The 17304-nt window shown below is 43.2% G+C and overlaps 1 protein-coding gene across 2 annotated transcripts in view; it reads left to right on the forward strand.

The window, feature by feature from the left end:
• The first annotated feature begins 10486 nt into the window (after positions 1–10486).
• The window catches only part of LOC138801523 (aminopeptidase N-like), a 62301-nt gene continuing 55483 nt past the window's right edge, over positions 10487–17304 (forward strand). For both annotated transcript variants that reach the window (XM_069984446.1, XM_069984439.1), the window contains exon 1: positions 10487–10729. The gene's annotated coding sequence lies outside the window, so the exon portion shown is untranslated. The remainder of the gene's footprint in view (positions 10730–17304) is intronic.

Below are 17304 nucleotides of genomic sequence, written 5' to 3' on the forward strand. Positions count from 1 at the left end.
ATAGAAGCAACAGAAGTCATAGAAACATAGAAGATTGTTGGCAGAAAAAGACCACTGGGTCCACCTAGTCTGCCCTTTTAGTATTTTCTTTCTTATTATCTTCGGATAGATATACTGTATAGTCAGATATACTGTACAGTCAGATTTACATTCTATCTTTGTAGATTTACCAACCACATCTACTGGAAGTTTGTTCCAAGCATCTACTACTATTTTCTCATGTTGCTTCTGATCTTTCCCCCAACTAATCTCTCACTTGAGTTTGGATTTTTTATATTAAAAACACTTCCCTCTTGAACCTTATTTAGTCCTTTAACATACTTAACCCCTAGACGACCCTGGGCGTACCCGTATGTACTGGATCGTTTACGGGTGTTCAGAGCGGGGCCACAGTCCCAGGTGCCGCTTGTAGCCTGGGACCGCGGCTACTAGGCACGGTCCGGTCACTGTGCCCGCTAATTAAGTAATCAGATGCAGCTGTCAAAGTTGACAGCTGCATCTGATTGCTTGCTGTCAGCCATCCCTGGTGTCTAGTGGGGTGGATCGCCCCCCCCCCCCCGGGACATTGTCCCAGAGGAGCGATCCACACATCTGGCTCGGGCCGGGGGCTGGGCCACAATGGCGCTGATCCCGGCTCGGCAGCCAAAAGCAATCCAGTGCCTATTTCATTGATCTATGCAGTATATCTATACTGCATAGATCTCAATGAGAGATCAGTGTGCTTATACTAGAGGTCCCCCAGGGAGGCTTCTAGTATAAGTGTAAAAAAAAAGTATCATTATTAATAAAAAAAAAAACCTTCCCCCAATAAAAGTCTGAATTACCCCCCTTTTCAAATGTTATAAATAAAAATAAATAAATAAATGAACATGTTTTTTTTTTCCAAACAAATTTTTAATTGTGATAAAAAAAAAATAGAAGAACATCTTCCAGGAAAGTAATATTAACAATTAGGACACGCAGGTCCTAGCACCAAGTATATAGTTAATACGATGTCCTTTGCATTGATCAGAATCAATTGTTTTATATAGTTTTGTGCCGATGTAAGCAAAGAGAATAGGGTAAACATCAAAAACAAAAAATAACAGAGATCGTAAATATCACATTCTCCTACAAAGGGGGAACATATATTTTGTAATAAGCAACATATGATTGGCAATAATCGCCACATGCGTAATCGCCCAAAATATTAATTTATTTCATTCCTGATCTCGCATGGTAAACAGCGTAAGCACAAAAGTGCAAAATTGCGCATTTTTGGTTGCATCAAATCCATAAAAATTTTAATAAAAAGCGATCAAAAAGTTGCATATGCGCAATCAATGTACCGATAGAAAGAACACATCATGGTTCAAAAATTACGCCTCACACAGCCCCATAGACCAAAGGATAAAGCGCTATAAGCGTGGGAATAGAGCAATATTAAGGAACATACTGTATATTTGTTAACAATGGTTTAAATTTTTCACAAGCCATTAAGAAAAATACATGTTACATATCGTAATCGTAACGACTTGAGAAACATGCATAACAAGTCAGTTTTACCCCAGGTCGGATGATATAAAAGTAAATACACCCCAAATAAAAGAAATGCATTTTTTTTTTCAATTTCACCACACATTACGTTTTTTTCTGGTTTCACAGTGTACTTTAGGCAAATTTTCAGCCTGTTATTGCAAAGTACAATTAGTGGCACAAATAAGGGCTCATGTGGGTTTCTAGGTGAAAACTGCATAGCAACTGCTATGGCCTTTTAAGCACAAGGAGGAAAAAACGAAAACGCTAAAATTTAAATTGGCCAGGTCCCCTAAGGGCTAAAGGTTTCAATCATGTCCCCCCTTTCCCTTCTTTTCTCCAGACTATACAGATTCAAATCCTTAAGTCTTTCCTGATATGTTTTATGCCTGACATCCTCTACCATTTTTGTAGCCGTCTTTGGACCTGTTCTATTTTATCAATATCCATTCTGTAGGTGAGGTCTCCATAAGTGGACACAGTATTCCAGATGTGGTCTCACCAGAGCTCTATACAGCAGGATTACAATCTCCCTCTTCCTACTGGTTATACCTCTACAGTCATGGCCAAAAGTTTTGAGAATGACACAAATATTATATTTTCACATGATCTGCTTCCCTCTGGTTTTTATGTGTATTTGTCAGATGCTTTTATCACATACAGAAATATAATTGCAATCATATTATGAGTAACAAAAGCCTTTATTGACAGAATGAGTTAATGCAGCAAGTCAATATTTGCAGTGTTGACCCTTCTTCTTCAGGACCTCTGCAATTCTCCCTGGCATGCTCTCAATCAACTTCTGGAGCAAATCCTGACTGATAGCAGTACATTATTGCACAATCAATGCTTGCATTTTGTCAGAATGTGTTGGTTTTTGTTTGTCCACCCGTCTGTTGATGATTGACCACAAGTTCTCAATGGGATTAAGATCTGGGGAGTTTCCAGGCCATGGACCCAAAATCTCTATGTTTTGTTCCCTGAGCCAATTAGTTATCACTTTTGCTTTATGGCAAGGTGCTCCATTATGCTGGAAAAGGCATTGTTGATCGCCAAACTGCTCTTGGACGGTTGGGAGAAGTTGCTCTTGGAGGACATTCTGGTACCATTCTTTATTTATGGCTGTGTTTTTAGGCAAGACTGTAAAAGAGCCGATTCCCTTGGCTGAGAAGCAACCCCACACGTGAATGGTTTCAGGGTGCTTTACAGTTGGCATGAGACAAGACTGGTGGTAGCGCTCACCTCATCTTCTCCAAATAAGCTGTTTTCCAGATGTCTCAAACAATTGGAAAGGGGATTCATCAGAGAAAATGACTTTCCCCCAGTCCTCAGCAGTCCACTCCCTTTACCTTTTGCAGAATACCAGTCTGTCCCTTATTATTTTTCTGGAGAGAAGTGGCTTCTTTGCTGCCCTCCTTGAGACCAGGCCTTGCTCCAAGAGTCTCCGCCTCAGTGCGTGCAGATGCACTCATACCTGCCTGCTGCCATTCCTGATCAAGCTCTGCACTGCTGGTAGCCCCATCCCGCAGCTAAAACACTTTTAAGAGACAGTCCTGGCGCTTGCTGGTCTTTCTTGGGCGCCCTGGAGCCTTTTTGGCAACAATGGAACCTCTCTCCTTGAAGTTCTTGATGATGCGATAGATTGTTGACTGGGGTGCAATCGTTCTAGCTGCGATACTCTCCCCTGTTAGGTCATTTTTGTGCAGTGCAATGATGACTGCACGTGTTTCTTTAAAGATAACCATGGTTAACAGAAGAGAAACAACGATGCCAAGCACCAGCCTCCTTTTTAAGTGTCCAGTGGTGTCATTCTTACTTAATCATGACAGATTGATTTCCAGCCCTGTCCTCATCAATACCCACACCTGTGTTAATGGAGCAATCACTGAAACGATGTTAGCTGGTCCTTTTAAGGCAGGGCTGCAATGATGTTGAAATGTGTTTTGGGGGTTAAAGTTCATTTTCTAGGCAAATATTGACTTTGCAAGTAATTGCTGTTAAGCTGATCCCTCTTTATAACATTCTGGAGTATATGCAAATTGCCATTTAAAAACTGAAGCAGTAGACTTTGTAAAAATTTATATTTGTATCATTCTCAAAACTTTTGGCCATGACTGTAGTTATACAGCCCAGCAGGGGCGGTCTTGGCATTTCTGGGGCCCCAAGCGAAGTTATGTCTGGGGCCCCCTGTCGACACGCACTCCACAACAATAGACCGCTGTGTGCTGCCCCCAGTAGTATATACCCCTTGTGCGCAGCCGCCAGTAGTATATACCCCTTGTGCGAAGCCGCCAGTAGTATATACCCCTTGTGTGCTTCCCCTCAGAAGTATATACCCCTTGTGTGCTTGACCCAGTAGTGTATAGACACCTATGTGTTCCCCTAGTTATATATAGCCCCCCTTGTGCTCCCTCAAAAGTATATGGACCCCCTGTGTGCTGTCCCAGTTGTATATAAACCCCCTCTGTGCTGCCCCCAGTCGTATATACCCCGTGTGCTGCCCCCAGTTACATACACCCCCTGTGTGCTACCCCACTTGTATATAGCTCCCCTGTGTGCTCCCTCAGTGGTATATAGCCGCCTGTGTGCTCCCCCACTTGGATATAGACCTTCGGTGTGCTCCCCCACTTGGATATAGACCCCTGTGTGCTCCTTCAGTGGTATATAAACCCCCTGTGTGGTTCCCCCAGTAGTATATAGACACCCTATGTGCTCCACCAGTATTATATAGATCCCTGTGTGCTCCCCCAGTAGTATATAAACCACTGTGTGCTCCTCTAGCAGTATATAGACCCCTTGTGTGCTGCCCCCAGTTATATATAGACCCCCTGTGTGTTCCCCCAGTTATATATAGACCCCCTGTGTGCTCCCTGTTATATATAGACCCCCTGTGTGCTGCCCCAGTAGTATATAGACCCCCTGTGTGCCCCACCAGTAGTATATAGACCCTCTGTGTGTTCCCCCAGTAGTATATAGACCCCCTGTGTGCCCCATCAGTAGTATATAGACCTCTGTGTGCTCCTCCAGTAGTATATAGACCCCCTGTGTGCTGCCCCAGTAGTATATAGACCCCTGTGTGCCCCCCAGTTATAGATAGACCCCCTGTGTGCTGCCTCAGCAGTATATAGACCCCCTGTGTGCCCCACCAGTAGTATATAGACCCCTGTGTGCTACCCCAGTAGTATATAGACCCCCTGTGTGCTACCCCAGTAGTATATAGCCCCTCTGTGTGCTCCCCCACTTGGATATAGACCTCCTGTGTGCTTCCCCAGTTGTATATAGACCCCATTCTGCTGCCCCAAGTAGTATATAGACCCCCTGTGTGCTGACCCAAGTAGTATATAGACCCCTCTGTGAAGCCCCAGTAGTCTATAGCCCCCCTGTGTGCTCCCCCAGTTATGTATAGCCCCCTGTGTCTTCCCCGCTATATAGCCCCACTGTGTGCTCCCCCCATTTATATAGACCCCCGCTGTGCGCTCCCCCAGTTACACAGGCCCCTGTGTGCTCCCCCTCCCATATAGTATATAACACAATAAAACAAACACTTATACTCACCTGGGTCCGGGCGTCTCCTCTTCTCTTCACTCTTGTGGCCGCAAGGGTTTTCCCTGCGGTCACAAGAGGCCGCGCTCCCCTTGTCCTGGCGCCTATGCTCCAGTGATGTCACTGGAGCTCCGACACCACAAGGACAAAGCGTCCACTTGTGACCGCAGGGAAAACACTTCCTGCGGCCTCCCTGTCAGTGCTGCTGCTGCATGTAACTGTGAGTGCTCATTACGAGTGCTCATAGTTACAGTTCATTTCACAGTAGCGAGCGGGGCAGCAGCCCTGTCTAGCAGTCTTGAGCACAAGAGAAGAGTGGGGCCCCCCCTGGATGTTGGGGGCCCCAAGCAATAGCTTGGGGTGCTTGGTGTCAAAGACCGCTACTGCAGCCCAGCATACGATTTGCTTTCTCTACCGCCTCATTGCACTGGTGGCTCATTTTAAAGCAAGGCAAGCTGTACAAGGCCATGCTCTACTAGAAGTATTGTGAGGTTTTTCTCATAAATTTGGCGTGTTCTATTGAGGTTACGGAATTGCCTCAATGACGCACCACATAGCACATGAAGTAATCAAAATCGATCCACCATACAAGTTCCAGACACACAGCAGTTGTCTGTTCTCAGAGAAATTGGAGAGTATAGTTTTGTTCAATATTTTTTGACCAAATGCTCTCCAGTATGGTGTTTTTTTCATAACATTTACTTATGCATCATAAAGCAAAAAAATACAGAGAGGATACAAAGTGTTATGTCACATTTATTTGGCCAAAAGCTGTTTCTCCCTATCTCCCCATATGAGTGAAGGTTCAGCTCAGTAGTAGCCTCAGTATGAAGGGAAGAAGGGTAAACTGCTGACAGACAGCTTACAGTAGGGTCAGGCAGCTGAAGCTCAACATCCCTCTCTCTTTTCTTCTGTGACATCATCTGTTACACCTATGACAGTAGGCCAGTTCCACCAAAGTTGCCCTGTTTGGCTGAATTTTGACTAAAGTATGGGGACCTTAAAGGGGTTCCATTTCAACTCCTTTCAACTGTCTGATAAATGAACAAATATTGGTTATTTTACCACCTTGTCTTTAACTTTTATGCATTAATTTTACCTTTAATGCAAACTATCTGCTCTGTTCATTCATTAGCTCAACTTCCTGTCTAGTTTACATCTTGTAATAGACTTGCACATGCACATGGACTTTGTTCATGTGTACATTCTAGTAAGGAATTCAGCCAACTCTATCTCCTTCCCATTATATTAGAGGGGTTACATTCAAGAAGGTATAGTGGTATATCTAGTGTACAAAGTACAGAGTACAAAGTAAGTTCATTACAACATATATGTGATGTCCCACCATGGGTGTTGCTATTGGTTACACCCTTTGCAAAAGCCTGTACTTATTGTGAGTAAGTGGTGATGTAGAAGTGATAAAGTTTTGGCACTAGATGTCGCTATTGTAAGAATGTGTACTCAGTTGCAGCGCAGCTGAAGTATGGAAAGAGTTATTGTTTATTTATGTGTCACATGGATCTGGGAACCTATGAGAGCATCTTCTTCCTCTATCCTATCACCTTCTTCTTTACTTCTTCTTTATGCACTTTTTATACATTCACAGCACACCTTACAGGGGCTGTAGATAGGAAATCACGTGGGTAGAGGAAGGGTAGGAGTTCTTTTGTATTCGACTTTGTAGGGGAAGGATGCAAGCTAGAATGCTTCCTACAGTGGTTCCTTTGGGCCCTGGCCCTCTGCCAGGTCCCCAATCGTAGTCTTAGTCAGGTTGCTGTATGGTGAGGAAGCCAGACAAGACACAGCTAACAGTTTCTCTTCAAGTAATGCTACACAACACTATGCAGTGTTAGAACCTTCACTGGAGAGGACAAGTCAGAGATCATCTCAACCCACGCTGTGGACATAGAGAGTCACAGTGCAGGACAGTCTCCTCTACAGCATAAAGCTAGATACTGATCCGGATAGAGCAAAGTTACTAGAAGCCTATGAACTCTATCTCGCAGTGCGGTTGTCAGCAGGAAACCCTCAGCAGTCTGATCATCCCAGGTAACAAGGTCTGGGGCTTGTGTCACCCTCTAGGATGGGTCCCCCAACACTGGTTGGTCAATAGGTGGTTAATTCCGACAAGAGTCAATGCACGGGCACAAGTATTCTCTCTCAAGTATTCTTCTATTTCTACCTCATCCTCCAACATCCCAGCAGAGCACAGTACTACTTGGGTTGGGACTCTCACGACATCCTCCTCTCTGCTCCTCTGCTCCTTTTATACACCTCTCAGCATGCAACCCAGTCAGCTGAATGTATCACTCTCGACGCTCTCATCGCAGATCTGGATCCTGTATTATCAAGTGTATTATCAAGTGTAAAGCATCCTGTCAAGGCACCGTTGTATATTCTGCTGCACACAAGTACTTTCAGAGTAAATAAGCTTTTATTTATGGGAAAGAGACTCTGTGATTCTTCGCCCCGCACCAACACAGTACATACACAATCCTTGGGACATTTCCCCTTTCTGTGGATGGCAGTAACAATAGTCCATGTGGGTCAATACTCCACTCCAGACCGCTGTAACATTAACCTAAGGGACCCCGTAGCAACTTGGCAGGTCACTGACCACAGGGGAACAAGATGTATCTGGCCCTTTAAAAATAAAAGTAGGTGTGCCAGCATACTTGTGTGCCCAATCGGCACTGGCGTCACAACACATCACCCTAGGGTCTGGCTATATCTTGGCCAACCACCACAGGAGTTGCGTCACTCTTCATCATCTAGCAAGTGACCGGTTGTTCCTCCGCCATAGCACTGCGGGGGGCTCACCATATATACACTAGGCATATAACAGAACAGACAATTTGTATTAAAAGCAGATGCAAAGCACGAAAGACATCAGAAATGTAGTCTTATAAATTATTAGGAATATATCTGTTAATATGGAAACTGGAGAGAAAGGAACGGCTGCACATCCCATCTATGGCTGATACTAATGCCGCTTGGCCTGTATTAAAAATCAACACCAGAGTGTCTGTATATGATTTGATCAAGCCATAATAGCCCCGTGTACCAACGTGAAGGTCCTCTGGCTGGTCCACACGGGTCCCTACGCTAACTCCACACCGTGTCGGTCAGTGACCACCGCCCCCGCAAAGCGTGCATGTGCAGGGAAAGGGGGCCATGGAGTGGCCCTGCAACCCCCATGTCACAGGACCAGACCCAAAAAGCCCCACCAGAACCCGGCCAGCACCACCGGCGGGGGGGGGCTGCCCCCAAACGACACAAGTATGGATATGGTGTTACACTTACCACTGCTGCTCTCACAGAGTGGGGAAGACATAAGGTACTGACATGTGAGCACAGGCATATCCTGCTAATTTTGGTCATGTGGGTCTTATAAAGGAGTGCGAGCTGTTCAGAGAGGGAGAACCTGCACGTTGGTACACAGGGCTATTATGGCTTGATCAAATCATATACAGACACTCTGGTGTTGATTTTTAATATAGGCCAAGCGGCATTAGTATCAGCCATAGTTGGGATGTGCAGCCGTTCCATTCTCTCCATGTCGTGTTTTACAGTTCTCCCTCTCTGAACAGCTTGCACTCCTTTATAAGACCCACATGACCAAAATTAGCAGGATATGCCTGTGCTCACATGTCAGTACCTTATGTCTTCCCCACTCTGTGAGAGCAGCAGTGGTAAGTGTAATACCATATCCATACTTGTGTCGTTTGGGGGCAGCCTCCCCCGCCGGTGGTGCTGGCCGGGTTCTGGTGGGGCTTTTTGGGTCTGGTCCTGGACATGGGGGTTGCAGGGCCATTCCATGGCCCCCCTTCCCTGCACGTGCACGCTTTGCAGGGGCGGTGGTCACTGACTGACATGGTGTGGAGCTAGCGTAGGGACCCGTGTGAACCAGAGAACCTGCACGTTGGTACACGGGGCTATTATGGCTTGATCAAATCATATACAGACACTCTGGTGTTGATTTTTAATATAGGCCAAGCGGCATTAGTATCAGCCATAGATGGGATGTGCAGCCGTTCCTTTCTCTCCAGTTAAATTTGTGGTGCCCTCTTGCATGTAGAATTATGTAGCATAATGTTTAACTATCATATTGCAGCTGTAGTCCAATGAGTGTAAAAACATTTGACATGTCACATGGACATCACCCTAACATAGATGTTGACAGCACCAAAGATCTAATATTGCCCAATGGTAGAGAGTAAATGCACACTGGAAGCCCACAATCCCAGGCTGCGGGTGTCAATACTTGAAATGAAGAAAGTCCGGCAGCATCCGTACAGAGTATTTAAAGGTTTAGTGGCATAATCTGATACGGTAAATGCAATATTTCCACCCTACACATAGGTCTTTGACTGGATGTGCTTGACAAAGATCCATGTAGGGTCGAAATGTTGCATTTACTGTACCAGATTATGCCAATTAATGCCAGTAAATACGCTCTATGGATGCTGTATGGATGCTGTATGGATACTATAGATGCTCTAAGGACTTTCTTCATTTCATATCACGCAGTCAGGTTTTTTGTTCAGTGTCTGGGTATTCAAACTCCCACTGACCGCCAGATGCAGCCCGGAGAAGCTTGTGTCTAAGTATTTCCATCCCCAGCTTGCTGATCTCCCCATCTTATTGCAGGAGTTTGGTTCTATAGTAATAGTATGGAGCCTGATGCCTACAATGAGACAGATAAAGCAGCAGGACAGGAAGAGAAGCATTCAGCTGTCTGGCAATCTGTGAGAGTCTAAACACTGTGACCCTGACAGATAAAAAGTTTTGACACATCTGTGTGACATGTCAAAATTGACAGTAAGTAATAAAAAGGTCTCAATCTGGCCTCAGTTTAAGTATGACATGCCTTGATTTTAAATATTTACAACTGTGAAATACGGTAGAACAAGAGGAAGAAACTATGGGAACTGAGCATCAAACTGCTCCATTAACTTCAATAGGATAATCATTTCCTTTCTATTACTGTGTGTACTGTAGTTTTTCCATTTTTTTAGATATAATATGCTTTCATGTTCTACACTGAAAGATCACTACACTACAACTATAAAAATAAAATATTACTGAACATCATCACCTACACAAGACAGCAAGATGTACGTGCTGCTATGGCGAGGACTTTGGGGAATAAATCCTACAATATTTCTTTTACTATTTATTTAGGACTCCTCCCTATATTTAACATCTAACCAGTAATTTATTCTAATAATATAAATGCATCATGTGTTTCATGTTTTATTCTCCCACTGAAGAAGTAGTAATCCAAGCTATTGGACAATCATGATGTGGTGCACACAAGAGGTTAACTGTGAATATGTGCTGTTCAGGCAGTAGGTCAGGTTACTTGCATTTATGTTGAAAGAAATTCTGCCTACCCTGTTTCTAATTTTGAGAGAGTAAGCGAGAGGAAGAAGTTGAACGTATTTGGTGTAATAGAAGAGTCATCCTGACACTTTGTTGAGTGTGTGTTGGTGTTTGTGTGGGAGGACTATTGCATTGCAGAAGTTTGGACAATCACAAACGTCACTCTGGTCCCATGAGCAGAACTTTTCACAGACAGAAGGGAAACTTTTTCTGGACATAGCCAGACATTTCTGATGGGACACAGCAAGAGTCCTTTAAGTTGAATCTTCGCAACAAATTGACAAAGGTGAGTGAGAGCTCTTGTGGTTTTATGTTTCCAGTTCTGCAGAATACAATCGAGGATTCTTTTCAGGCACAGGAGTCGCAGGTCATTTGGATTTTATCTCTTCATTCCCACAGTCTGGGAGTCTATGAAGCACAGTGTATTATGTGGTAATGATCCTTTAACTCCGCAGCAAGCGCTACTTTAAAGAAAATCCTGAGATGTTCACAGGAAATATTACAGTGAAGCACAGGAAAAAGTCAAATATCTGTGAGCTCAGATCTCTGTATACAGAAAATTCTATCTATATGATGTTCTTTTTCATCATTGTTATATTTTTGTTCCATTTTATACTTCCCTGTATTTACATAGCACCTACATGCTCCACAGTCATGTACCTCAATGGATCCAAATTTCTATGTCAAGTATCCTCTATCCAACCCCCCAAGATTTTGGCCACTAACTGCGATGCCCATTAAAAGCACAGCAATAGGATAGTGGTAATATCCCAGAGACATTTAACCCACTGTTTACCTAGGCTGTATAGAGAGTATTTTCCCATATAAGTCCATATCTAATGTCGCTCTGTAGATATGTTTTCATAAGTCATCAATTAAACTATGGGTCTATCTATCTATCTCCTATCTATCTATCTATCTATCTATCTATCTATCTATCTATCTATATCCTATCTATCTATCTATCTATCTATCTATCTATCTATCTATCTATCTATCTATCTATCTATCTAGAGCCAACAAAGAAACTGCAGCACATTCAAAAAGATGTTTATTTCACCCAAAATTCTGCGACATTTCGCCCTCTCACTGAGAGCTTTTTCAAGCAGTGTGAGAGGCTCTCAGTGAGAGGGCAAAACATTGCAGAATTTTGGGTGACATAAACATCCCGTCTTATTGAATTTATCTTCTGAGTGCTGCGGTTTCTTCGTTGGCTGTACATTGTTGCACTTGTGGTACGTTAAAGTGCCTATCTGCACCAACCATTATCTTTTAAGGAGTGCTGCAGGACTTTCTATTTTCTATCTATCTATCTATCAATTCATCTTAGTAAATAAAAATTTTATATCTAATTATACAGAACGTGAAAACAATGGCATTTAGCTTTTCAATACCATTTACTTTCTTATGCTATAAACTTAGTGGTAAACATAGAAAAGGGCTGCACTTTTGGCTGTCCTATTGCTCCCATGTTATTTCCATTCATTCAGTCCTTCTGTTATAATTTGTGCCAGAACACTACCTATGAGTTTGTAACACCTTTAGACATGTTTTTGCCTAGCCCAATAAGAGGCATGGTGTATTGGGAAAGAGGTGTGGCTTGGACGATCATTTCCCACAAGCCATAAGTCAGATTCTCTCTTCTCTCGTACCTATGGCCTTTTGTTTTTATAATGACATAAAATTCCATCAGCAACATCAGAGTAAGAATAGGTTACTTCAATTTTTTTTTATAAAGAAAATGCAGTCATTATGGGTGAGCTAAGGCGATGTATACAGATTTGTAGCTGAAATTCTAGCGTGTGAAAATCAGTTCCGTACATATTTGTGGGATGTTTCTGTAGTCTGTAAAGAGGTTTAACAAATGCCATACATATGTACAGAACACTCACTGATCTTCCTGCAACAAATCTCCCTGACAGAGGACAGTGTGTGCTCCAACGGTTTAACAATTTACTTGTTTTTATCCAAATACAACAAGGCTGACGACTTGCAAAGACCAGCAAAAATAAATATTAGGCTGGGTTCACGCTACGTATATTTCAGTCAGTATTGTGGTCCTCATATTGCAACCAAAACCAGGAGTGGAGTGAAAACACAGAAAGAATCTGTTCACACAATGTTGAAATTGAGTGGATGGCCGCCAGTTAATTGCAAATATTTTCTGTTATTTTAAAACACGGCTGTTATATTGAAATAATGGCAGTTATTTACTGTTATATGGCGGCCATCCACTCAATTTCATCATTGTGTGGACAGAGCCTTTCTGAAATATACGTAGTGTGAACCCAGCCTTAGGGTACAAACCCACTTGACGTATTTGCTGCGTGAATCAGTCTTAAAAATAAGCAGGCAAAATGCAGGTTGGCTTTATACAATTGTTCTGCGTTAAAATACGCAAGTGTGTATTTTTGAAGCGTGAAGCTTGTTGTTAGCAAAGCATCAGTTGTTAACAACCTGTGCGAAAAACGCATGTAGCTTCACACTTCAAAAATACGCAATTGCGTATTTTAACGCAGAACAATTGTATAAAGCCAACCTGCGTTTTGCCTGCTTATTTTTAAGACTGATTCACGCAGCAAATACGTCAAGTGGGTTTGTACCCTTAGGCTATGTTCACACTATGTAACTGTGCGGCTGTATTTTTTATGCGGCTGTAAATGTGCGGATGAAACTACGGCCGTGGGAAAAAATAGACATGCGGCTCAAAACATACGGTCATTTACTTGGAAATCTGGTTCAACTAAAAATAACTAATAAAATCTTAAGAAAGTGATGCAAACACCTCTGGATGCATCTGGGAAAGCAGGGAACACAGTTTACATGAATTGCTATTACCGGGGTTTGCGATCCTCTGCACTAATGCCGATGTCTCTCATGGTTAATCTATTAAAATAATAAAACACATTTTCGTTGTAATAAAGTGCCTTTCGTTGTTCAATAATTAAATTTAAAGGAATCCATCATTTTGCAATTAAATATACTATTAAAAAAAATAGATATATAAATAAATGTATATTTATATATATATATATATATATATATATATTTTTTTTTTTTTTTAACAGTATATTTAATTGCACAATGATGGATTAGTTAGAATTAAATTATTGAACAAGGAAACTGAATTTATTTAATCGAAAATGTGTTTTATTAATTAAATATTAATTAGTACAGGAAGCTCCATAAGCCGTTAATTCATATTGCCGGCAAAAGAGCTTTCTGTACTAATCATCACTTTACTTTAATGAAAACATCAAATGTTTCTTCTAATTATGTTATGACAATAGCATTATTAGAAGAAACATTTAGAATTATATGTGCGCTCAGCTGATTGGCTGATCGGCTCAGCGCACATATAATGAGTCGGTCCGCAGTACAGTGACTTCATTGTGCTGCAGACCAGCGAAGAGGACACATCGGGGTGAGTATAGAGCTCTCCCCACCCCCTCCCCAGCACTGCACCCTTCCCAGCAAGGAAGGGGGGGGTCAGTTAACCCCTTCCTTGCTGGGATGGGTGCAGTCTGACATCAGTCTGGCCCCCAAGGGGTTAAGGGGGATACAATACATCCTCCCTTAACCCCTTGGGGGCCAGACTGTAAGCAGCGATCTGTAAAGATGCTGCATACTGTAAGGAGCACAACACCGCTCACAATGATGGGTGTTGTGCTCCTGTTTGTGTGTTTTTTGTGTGTTTCTCCCTTTTTGTTTTTCAGATATCGGTATCCTGGGGATTACGTCAGATTCCGTGGACTACGTCGATGACCAGCGGTTTTTAATTTTTTTTTTTAATAAAATGGTCAATGAGGGGTGTGGGGGTGTTTTTATTTGAACAAAAAAAATTTTTAACTTGTGTCTTGTCTTTATTTCTTTACTTTATAGACTTAGTAGTGGAAGCCATCTAATAGACGGAATCCATTACTAAGTTGGGGCCTAGTGTTAGCCGGTATAAAATGGCTAACACTAACCCCCTATTATTACCCCAGTACCCAATGCCACCAGGGGTACTGGGAAGAGCCGGGTGCCAGTGGTCCAGGAGCGTCAAAATTGGCGCTCCTGGACCGGGCGGCAGCAGGCTGGTAAGATTTAGGCTGGGGAGGGCCTAAACCAATGGCTCTTCCCACCCTGGTGTTACCAGGCTGCTGTCGTTTGGTTTTTAACCCGGCTGGTTATAAAAATAGTGGGGACCCTATGCGTTTTTTTTTTAAATAAATAAATAATTTTAAAAAACCGCATAGGGTCCCCCCTATTTTTATAACCAGCCGGGTTAAAAACCAAACGACAGCAGCCTGGTAACACCAGGGTGGGAAGAGCCATTGGTTTAGGCCCTCCCCAGCTTAAATCTTACCAGCCTGCTGCCGCCCGGTCCAGGAGCACCAATTTTGACGCTCCCGGACCACTGGCACCCGGCTCTTCCCAGTACCCCTGGTGGCATTGGGTACTGGGGTAATAATGGGGGGTTAGTGTTAGCCATTTTATACCGGCTAACACTAGGCCCCAACTTAGTAATGGATTCCGTCTATTAGACGGCTTCCAGTACTAAGTCTATAAAGTAAAGAAATAAAGACAAGACACAAGTTAAAAATTTTTTTTATTCAAATAAACCCCCCCCCCACACCCCTCATTGACCATTTTATTAAAAAAAAAATTAAAAAAACGCTGGTCATCGACGTAGTCCACGGAATCCGACGTAATCCCCAGGATACCGATATCTGAAAAACAAAAAGGGAGAAACACACAAAAAACACACAAACAGGAGCACAACACCCATCATTGTGAGCGGTGTTGTGCTCCTTACAGTATGCAGCATCTTTACAGATCGCTGCTTACAGTCTGGCCCCCAAGGGGTTAAGGGAGGATGTATTGCATCCCCCTTAACCCCTTGGGGGCCAGACTGATGTCAGACTGCACCCATCCCAGCAAGGAAGGGGTTAACTGACCCCCCCCCCCTTCCTTGCTGGGAGGGGTGCAGTGCTGGGGAGGGGGTGGGGAGAGCTCTATACTCACCCCGATGTGTCCTCTTCGCTGGTCCGCAGCACAATGAAGTCACTGTGCTGCGGACCCGCTAATTATATGTGCGCTGAGCCGATCAGCCAATCAGCTGAGCGCACATATAATTCTAAATGTTTCTTCTAATAATGCTATTGTCATAACATAATTAGAAGAAACATTTGATGTTTTCATTAAAGTAAAGTGATGATTAGTACAGAACGCTCTATTGCCGGCATATGAATTAACGGCTTATGGAGCTTCCTGTACTAATTAATATTTAATTAATAAAACACATTTTCGATGAAATAAATTCAGTTTCGTTGTTCAATAATTTAATTCTAACGAATCCATCATTGTGCAATTAAATATACTGTCAAAAAATAAATATATATATAAATATACATTTATTTATATATCTATTTATTTTAACAGTATATTTAATTGTAAAATGATGGATTCGTTAGAATTAAATTATTGACCAACGAAAGGGACTTTATTACAAAGAAAATGTGTTTTTTTAATTTAATATATTAACTATTAGAGGCATCGGCATTCGGCATCATTGCCGGCTATTTTTGAAGTACTCCGTACGGACCGCCTGTCCAGCCGCCTGTCCACGGCCGCATGTCCAGCCGCAAACAATGGTCTTGTTCATTTTTTACGGGTCCGTTTACGATCGGGCCGTAGATTCACACATAGTGTGCACTGTGCAGCCATATATCCTATACTTTCCAGCGTACGCATGAACCACCAAAAATACAGCCGCACATACAGCCGCACAGTTACATAGTCTGAACCTGGCCTTTAGGTGCAAAACAAGACAAGATGACCCTCCTGGTAGCCTTTCTATTCCTAATGCAGGCTTTAAGTGGGATATTTCACCATTTAAACTGCTACTACAGCTTTATAATAGTGTTCATGCGGCTGCTGCTTTTTAGGCGTAAAGACAGTGCAGACTCTACTCTTCTGTGTCTTCAAACACCATAGATGTAATGCATCGCTCACCAGCTTGGAGACACCTACAGGCCCACATGAGCTCTTATTTTTTGTGCCGCTAATTGTACTTTGCAATGGCAGACTTACTCCATTCCCCCTATGGTAAAAATAACTTGTTATCTATGTTCCTCAAGTCGGTACGATTACAATGATCACAGAGGGAAGATCTCGCCACTAGAACACAACAGAGGGGCGCTACAAGGCAGTTAATTGCAGCTGTCAGTTATGACAGGTGCATTTAGCTGTCTTAATTAGCAGGCGCGGGCAATCGCCTGTGTTCGCTAATAGCCATGATCCCTAGCTGCACATAGCAGCCCGTAGCAGCAGGATTCAGAGTGACGCCAGCCTGCTCTGAATCCCGGAAGTGGACACATGACGTACGGGTACATCATGTGTCCTTAAGGGGTGAGACACTGACCGTTTCGTCACCTGGCTGGATCATGGAATGGCCGGTGTCAGATAAGATCATCCCGGCCAGTAATGCAGTACCAGCCAGATGATCTTCACTGCAGTTGAATTCAGATGCGGACGCATCCGTGTGCGCCCGCATCCAAATACGGTGGAGGTGGACACATGACGTACGAGTACATCATGTGTCCTTAAGGGGTTAGGCTATGTTCACACAACGTAAGACACTGACCGTTCCGTGACCTGGCCGGGTCATGGAAGGCCGGTGTCAGATAAGATCATCCCAGCCAGTACTGCAGTACCGGACGAATTATCTTCACTGCAGTTGAATTCAGTGCCGCACGCTCCATTGTGTGAACTGACATGTCAGTTTTTTGCAGCGCTGCTAGGGATCCCTGCCAGAGAGTATACTATGTGTCTACACTCCGTCCGGGATTCCCTTAGTCTGCGGCACAATGTAGGTAA

Source organism: Dendropsophus ebraccatus, chromosome 1 (genome assembly GCF_027789765.1).
Source record: "Dendropsophus ebraccatus isolate aDenEbr1 chromosome 1, aDenEbr1.pat, whole genome shotgun sequence".
Taxonomy (NCBI): domain Eukaryota; kingdom Metazoa; phylum Chordata; class Amphibia; order Anura; family Hylidae; genus Dendropsophus; species Dendropsophus ebraccatus.